Source organism: Chlorocebus sabaeus, chromosome 3 (assembly GCF_047675955.1).
Source record: "Chlorocebus sabaeus isolate Y175 chromosome 3, mChlSab1.0.hap1, whole genome shotgun sequence".
Classification (NCBI taxonomy): domain Eukaryota; kingdom Metazoa; phylum Chordata; class Mammalia; order Primates; family Cercopithecidae; genus Chlorocebus; species Chlorocebus sabaeus.
Window position 1 is genome coordinate 35,594,898 of NC_132906.1, and position 8,536 is coordinate 35,603,433.

Consider the following 8,536-nt stretch of genomic DNA (forward strand, 5'->3'; position numbering starts at 1 on the left):
GAATTTTCTTTTTAATATGCATGGGTACAAATTAAGTTATAATGTCAACAATTTGATGTATATGAGGAAGGCAGTTTTTCAGCTGCATAAACATCATAACAGTTATTATTAAATGATATAGACATAAATTTTTTAGCCTGTCTAATATCTATACACCTTTGGTTTGGTGAAGTCCCTTGATTTTTCTCTGGTGAATGCTCCTTTTTCATTCAGTTTCTGTGGTGCTGATAGGACTGACTCACATCTAAATTCCTAGAGCACATGATGCAGGTGTGGCTCATTAGAATATCAAGTGATTGATCACCGTGATTTAGGGATAGCCAAGGACCATAAGAGAAGCAAGCCAAACCAAGAAGACCCTTACAGGAACTGTTATTGAAATACTGAGAAAAGGTTTACTTTTCCCACTGAAGTTGCCAAAATAATTGGGTAGAATCCTGAAGCCTTTGATGGTTACTTGCTCAGGACTCGCCTGGGAATCATGTCCAAGAGTGACATGCTAAGCCATGGATTGACTTGACTGATTGATAGGTTGATTCCCAGTGAATTATCTCAGCCCATGGATCCAAATATTTTCAAACCCAAAACAATCCTTGAACTTCTTGGTGGCATGAGGTTATACATATATGAGGCTATATGTGTGTGTGTGTGTGTATATATGTATGTATATACGTACACACACATATAATATACATACACACATACATATGTATATTTTTCTTAAAAGTACTTTAAGTTAGGTATCTATTCTTTATCACATATGACTGACACAGTGAAACTAACTCTACTTTTAGCTCACTCTTGCCAGAAATATATCGTAAAACAAAAGAATGAATCCACAATATACATCATAACCCCATTAAGGATATCACTGATTATGTTGTAGACAAACACCATGACTGAAGCAATAGTATTTCATTCCTATAACACAGGCATACTAAATGCATTAACCTATTTTCTCCCCCAATGACTTTATGTACAATTCAAGAATAAAAATAAATGTCAGTCAAATTGAAATACAAACTCAAAGTAAATTATAATTACTGGTTTTAGTGTGTCTTTTTATGACAAAAAGAGAAAGGCAGTTTTAGTACAGTGCATCATTAGTTTCTAAATCTTCCAAATAATGAATAAAAGAGAATCTTGAAAAATAATGCATAACTATAGAATGCTTAATATATATCTCTGTTAAACTCTAGTTTGCTGAACTTGAAAGCACAGACAATACCACCAATATTTTTTAGAATTTTACTGTAATTTATACTAAACTATACAATAAATAAGCCCACATCTAGTTTTTATTACCTATTCTATGTTCATTTTATCATGTATGAAACATTCTGTTATTATTTTAAGCACGGACTCCAATGAATTTGAGTAAGATGTATGTCACATAAAATATATTGAATTTGGCAAGAAAATTAGTGCTCTAGTTACATTATAAGTAATGCTATTTTAAGATTTGACTTATATACTATAACTAGATAAGTAAAGGTTGCCTCCTGATATATAGGTTAATAAAATATCTAATAGTTCCAAAACTGAAAAAAATCATCTATGTAAATTTATATCATGAACAACAGTAAAATACTAGATGCTTCATTCAGAAAAAAAATATTATGAGAATGGTAAAATATTGTATTACACTCTGATTTGAAACACATAGTAAACTCTTGGAAATTTAAGTAGCAAGTTTTAGTTACAATTTATTTTGACAGGGATGTATGTATTAAGAAAACTATCCGTGACTTTTAAAATTTGAGGTGAATATCACATAGTATACAAGTAACCATTTCAAGGTACACAATTCATTGGAATTTAGTGTATTCACAGTGTTGTGCAATCACCAGCTCTCTATAGTTTCAAAAGATTTTCATCGCCTCATAAAAACAGGACATACCATTTAGGTAGTCATCCTCATCCCCCAAACTCACCCCCTGCTCCTGCTAAACTCTAATCTGCTTTCAATTTTTATGAGTTTCCCCTTTTTTTACATATCATATTAAAGAATCATACAATATGTGACCTTTTGTGTCTGGCTTCTTTCACAGAGCACAATATTTTAAAGTTTTATACCTGTGGTATTATGTATTAGTACTTTATTCCTTTTTCACAGAATAACATATTACTGTATTTATATATTACAATTTGTCCATTCATCTGTTAATGGGCATGTAGGTTGCTTCTACATTTTGGTTATTATAAATAATAGTTCTGTAAATATTTGTGTATAAGTTCCTGTGAGGACATATATTTTATTTCTCTTGGGTGTATGCATAGGAATGGAATTGCTGGTTCATATGGTAATTCCATTATTAACTTTTTGAGAAACACCAAACTATTTTCCATAGTGGTTAAACCACTTAATATTTGGCTCTGTGTCCCCAACCAAATCTCACCTTGAATTTTAATAACCCTAACGTGTCATGGGAGGGAACTGGTGGGAAGTCATTGAATCATGGGAGTGGTTACCTCCATGCTGTTCTCATAATAGTGAGTAAGTCTCACGAGAGCTGATGATTTTATAAAGGGGAGTTCCCCTGCACATGCCCACTTGCTTGCTACCATGTAAGGTGTCGCTTTGCTCTTCCTTTGTCTTCTGACATGATTGTGAAGCCTCTCCAGCCATGTGGAACTGTGAGTCCATTAAACTTCTTTCCTTTATAAATTACCCAGTCTCCGCCCGGCTCGGTGACTCACGCCTGTAATTTTAGCACTTTGGGAGACCAAGGCAGGCAGATCACTTGAGGTCAGGAGTTGGAGACCAGCCTGGCCAACATGTTGAAACCCGATCTCTACTACTAATTAAAAAAATGAGCTGGGCATGGTGACACACACCTGCAGTCCCAGCTACTGGGGAGGCTGAGTCAGGGGAATCGCTTGAACGCGGGAGGCGGAGGTTGCAGTGAGCGGAGATGGCGCCATTGCACTCCAGCCTGGGGGACACAGCGAGACTCTACCCCACTAAATAAATAAATAAATAAATGAATAAATAAACAAATAAATCAATTACCCAGTCTCAGATATGTCTTTATTAGCAGCATGAGAACAGACTAATACACCATCAATGTATAAGGATTAATATTTCTCTGCACCTTCTCCAATAGTTATTTTCCTTTTTTTTTTTTTTTTTTAAATTAAAGCCATCCTGTGAGTATGAAGTGATAACTTTGTGATTTTGACTTGAATATCTTAAGGATCAATAATGCTGGCCATCTTTTTATGTGCTTGTTGTCTATTTGCATCTTCTTTGGAAAAAAAATCTGTTCAAGCCCTTTGACCATTTGTAACTGGGTTGTTTGTCTTTTTGCTGCGTAATTGTAAGAGCTTTGTGAGTTTTTTTCCTATAATCTGCATATTAAGCACTTTAGATATATGATTTGAAAATATGTCCCATTCTGTAGGCTGTGTTTTTGTATTTTTGATAATATTATTTGATAAACAAAACTTAATTTTTACAAGTCTAATTTTGTTATTCACAATTTCGGTGTCAATCTAAGAATTCATTGCCAAATCTGAGGTCATGAAAATTTTCTTCATGTTTTCTTATAAAAGTTCATTAATTTTAGTTCTTATATTTAGATTGTTAGTGCATTTTGAGTTAATTTTTGTGTACAGTGTGAGACAGGAATTGAACTTTATTTTGCATGTTGTTATTCAGTAGTCTCAAACACTGTTTGTTGAAGAGAAAATTCTTTCCCTATTTAATAGCACTACTGTTGAAAATCAGTTGGCTTTAAATGTTTGGGTTTGGCCCGGCGCGGTGGCTCACGCCTGTAATCCCAGCTCTTTGGGAGGCCAAGGCGGGTGGATCACAAGGTCAGGAGATCAAGACCACGGTGAAACCCCATCTCTACTAAAAATACAAAAAACTAGCCGGGCGCGGTGGCGGGCGCCTGTAGTTCCAGCTACTCAGGAGGCTGAAGCAGGAGAATGGCGTGAACCCGGGAGACGGAGCTTGCAGTGAGCCGAGATCGCGCCACTGCACTCCAGCCTGTGCGACAGAGCAAGACTCTGTCTCAAAAAAAAAAAAAAAAAGTTTGGGTTTATATCTGGACGCAGTTCTATTTCATTGGTTAATGTATCTATTGTCATTCTAGAGTCACATCATTTTTGTTATTTGACTTTATAATAAATCTTGAAATTAAGAAGTGTGAGTTTGTCTACATGTTTTCCCTTTTGCAATTTTATTTTGGCCATTTGGGGCCCTTGAAGTTTCATATACATTTTTGGGGTAGTTATTCTATCCCTGACAAAGGACCACCGGAATTTGGATAATAGTTGCACTGAGTCTCTAGATTGTCTTGGAGAATACTGGCATCTTAACATATTAAATTTTCCAGTCCATGAACATGGAATATCTTTCCATTTATTTGTGTTTAATTTCTTTCAACAATTTTTTGTAGTTTTTAGTTTCAGCATATTAGTTAGTTGCAGCATATTAGTTAAATTTATTTGATAGAAGTATTTTGTTTTCTTTTCTTTTGTTTTAAATCCTCTGGACTCTGTCGTAGGTGGAATTGCTTTCTTAATTTACTTTTCAGATCATCCATTGCAGGTGTAGCAAAATGCAACTGACTTTTATGTTTTGATTTTGAAACCTGTAACAGTACTGATGTTGTTTGTTAGCTTTAGTAGGCTTTTGTGTGCATATTATGTAGGTTTTAGAGTATACACAATCATGTCGTCTACACATAGAGAGTTTTACATCATCCTTTCAATTTCGATGCCTTTTTATTCATGCCTCATTGCTCTGCTAGTACTTCCCGCACAATGAATAGCAGGGTTGAAAGCAGGAATACTTGTATTGTACTTGCTCTTAGGTTTCAGTCTTAAACCATTAAAAATTTTGTTACCTATGATATTTTTATATACGCCCTTTATTACATTAAGAAAGTTTCCTTCTATTTCTAGTTTGATTAGTGTTTTAATGATAAAAAGATGGTGATTCTTTTCAAATACTTTTTCAGCATTTATTAAAATAATAATGGGTCTCCTGTTTTACTTTATTCTCTTAATGTGGTATAGTACATTGATTCATTTTCTTACGTTCAACCGATCTTATATTCTTAAGATAAATCCACATTCTTAAGATAATTCTTAAGGTCATAGTATATAGCATTTTTAATGTACTGTTGAATTCATCTTGTTAAGTTTGTTGTCAGTGGTGGTGGTGTTGCTGTGGCTGTTGTTGAGTATTTTGTGCCTACATTCATTAAAAAATATATTAATCTGTAGTTTTCTTAGTTTCTGGTATTTTTTTCTGACTTTGGTATCAGAGTAATGTTGGCCTTACAGAAGAGCTTGGAATTTTATTCCACTTATATACTTTTGAAAGAGTACGAATATGATGGATGTTAATTATTCTCTAAAGATTTGCTAAAATTCAGGATTGAAGCCATCTTATCCTTTTTTTCTAAAATATTTTTGATGACCAGTTTAATCACTTTATTTATTATAGGTCTGTTAAGATTTTCTATGTCTTTTCGAGTTCAATTTGGCAATTGTTTTGTTTCTAGAAATAAGTCCATTTTATCTAAATTATCTATTTTGTTTGGTTTGCAATTGCAAATATTTTTCTCTCAGAATCTTCTTAATTTCTGTGAAGTTGCCAGTAATGGCCCTATTTTTATTCTTGACTTTATTTTCATTTTCTCTCATTTTTTTCTTAGTCAGTCTAGCTAAAAATTTGTCAAAGTGGTTGAGCTTATCAAAAAAGCATCTTTTGGTTTGATTTCTATTCTCTGTTTCTATATTCTTTCATTTATCTCTATTCTACTCTTTATTTTTTTTTTATTCTGTTTGTGTTGGCTTTGGTTTCCTCTCTGTTTTCTTTTTTAAAGAATTTGAGGTCATTCTTTTTCTTCTTAAATATAGGTATTTACAGCTCAGAGAGTAAATTACTCTCTGAGCACTACTTTAGCTGTGTCCAACAAGTCTTGGCATGTTATGCACTTGTTTTCTCTCATCACACTGTATTTTCTAAGTGTTTTCTTGTGAGTTATTTTCTGACCCATGGGTTTTTTAAGAAGTATTCTGATGAATTTCCATACAATTATAAATTTTCCAGATTTTCTTCTGCCTTGATTTCTAATTTAATCCCACTGTTTTCAGAGAAGATTCTCTGTAAGAGTGGAATTCCTTAACCTAACCTTGTGGAGGCTTGTTTTGTAGTCTATTCTGGCAAATGTCCACTTGTGCTTGAGAAAAAAATGTGTCATCTTCTCTTGTTCAAAAAGTGGTCCATAGATGTCTGTTAGGAGATTTGGTTTAGCATGTCATCCAGGTCTTCTAATTCCTTGTTGATTTGCTGCCAAGGTATTGTATCCATTATTGAAAATGGAGTAGTTAAGAGTCCAACTATTATTGTTTAATGGTCATAATGGTCATATCTTCCTTTTATTTTGCCAGTTTTTGTTTCATGTATTGGCCTTATTCTTAAGTGCAATTTTTTTTTTTTTTGGAATTGTTAGACCTGTTTGATGAATTGGCCCTCTTATTATTTTAAAAGATCTTATAAATTTCTTATGTTGAAGTATATTCTGTCTAGTATTTATACAGCCATTCTGACTATCTGTTGATGATAAATTCAGAATGCATATATAAATAATTGAAAGCAACCGATAAAATAATAAAATAAAATAAAAAAGATTGCCAGGAAATATAGCAACACTATAGAATAATTAGAATGTAATAATTAAAATAATACATTAACCAAGTTGTTAACAGGAAAGAAGAGACATATAAAAAAAGTGACCAATAGAGATTAACTTGCAAAATAATATAACTAACTCAACTATAACAATAATTACATTAAATTTAAATAATTAAATAAAATATATCTTTGCCACTTAATTGAAATATTGATTACTTATATGTTATATAGATGATATAAACTTACATAATTGCAATTTAAATTATAATCTACTGTATAACATTTAATATAGAATAATTTATAGAGTATATAAATATATTTTCTAAGTAATATATATTTAAATCAAGTGGCAAAGATATATTTTATTTAATGTACTTACATAAGTAAAAATAAATAGTATAGGAATGTATAAGAAATATACCTATATATTCTAAGTCATCTGTATTTCCATCAACTGGCAAAAATTGTCAGAATGGACAGAAAGCAAGAAGGCTGTCTATGAGCCAGGAGGAAGGCTCTTACCAGAAGTCAAATCTACCAACACATTCGTCTTTGACTTCCGAGGCCCCAAATATGTGAGAAGTAAATGTCTGCTGTTTAAGTTATTTAGTCTGTAGCACTTTGTTACAGAAGCCCAAGCTGACTCTGACAGGGCTTAGCCCAGGAACTCAAGGCTGGTTTATGATTCAAATACCAATCAATCAAATTTGCCATATTTGCAGAATAAAATGCCAAAAATAAGTTTATTCTAACAGAGGCAGTAAAATCATGTGAAAAAGATATGAAACATTTTTGATATCTTAGAAAACCAGGCAAATATAGAAGAATCTTGTTCAATATGATAACAAAATATAAACAGCATCTAACATCGTATTTAAATACTCTAATGGTCAATTTTATATGTCAACTTGGCTAGACTATAGTTTACAGTTGTTTGTTCACTACCATTCCAGATATAAGTGTGAAGATATTTATCACATATAATTAATATTTAAATCAGTAGACTTTGAGTGAGGCAGATTACTTGCACTCCATAATATGGGTGGGTCTTATTCAATTATTTGAAGTTCTTAGGAACAATGACAGAGGTTTCCCAAAGCAAGGAATGGGCCTCAAGGCTTCAATATTAAATTTTACCTGAATTTCCAGCCTGCTGGATTGCCCTGGAATTTCAGACTTCCCAGATGCATAATCACATGAGAAAATTCCTTAAAATATCAATGTCACTCTCTCTCTCTCCCTCTCTCTCTCTCTATATATATATGTGTGTGCGTGTATACATATATATATGTGTGTGTGTGTGTGTGCATTTCCTAATGGTTCTCTGGTGTATCTTCTCTTATACAATAGTGAAATACCAAAAGGTTTTCTTTCTTTTTTTCTTTTCTCAGATAAAGAAGCAAATTAAGAATATTTCCTGTTTCTTTATTTTCATTTAACTGTCTACTTGAGCTCTTAGAAGTGTAATAAGGAAAGTTTTTTTTTTTAAAGGCATACAGATTGGAAAAGAAGTGGTAAAACTTTCCTTATGCACAGACTATACAATTATCTATTACAGCAAAATTATGCAATAGTAATATAATGAGAAGCACATTAAATGTCTAGTAGTGACATTAAAAAATAAAATGAGGCAGGTGAAATTAACTTGATAAGATACTTTACTTAATGCAATATATCCAAAATACATCTCATCTTAAAATATTTTAATCATTTTATCTTACTGTCTTTAAAATCTAATGTATATTTTACACTTAGAGTTGCATCTCAATTTGGACTAGCTCTGTTACAATTGGTCAGCAGCCACATGTGGTTGAATGACTGCAGTATTGTGCAATTCCATGTTTGAAAATTCTAACAAGTTTGAAAAACAACTATATAAAC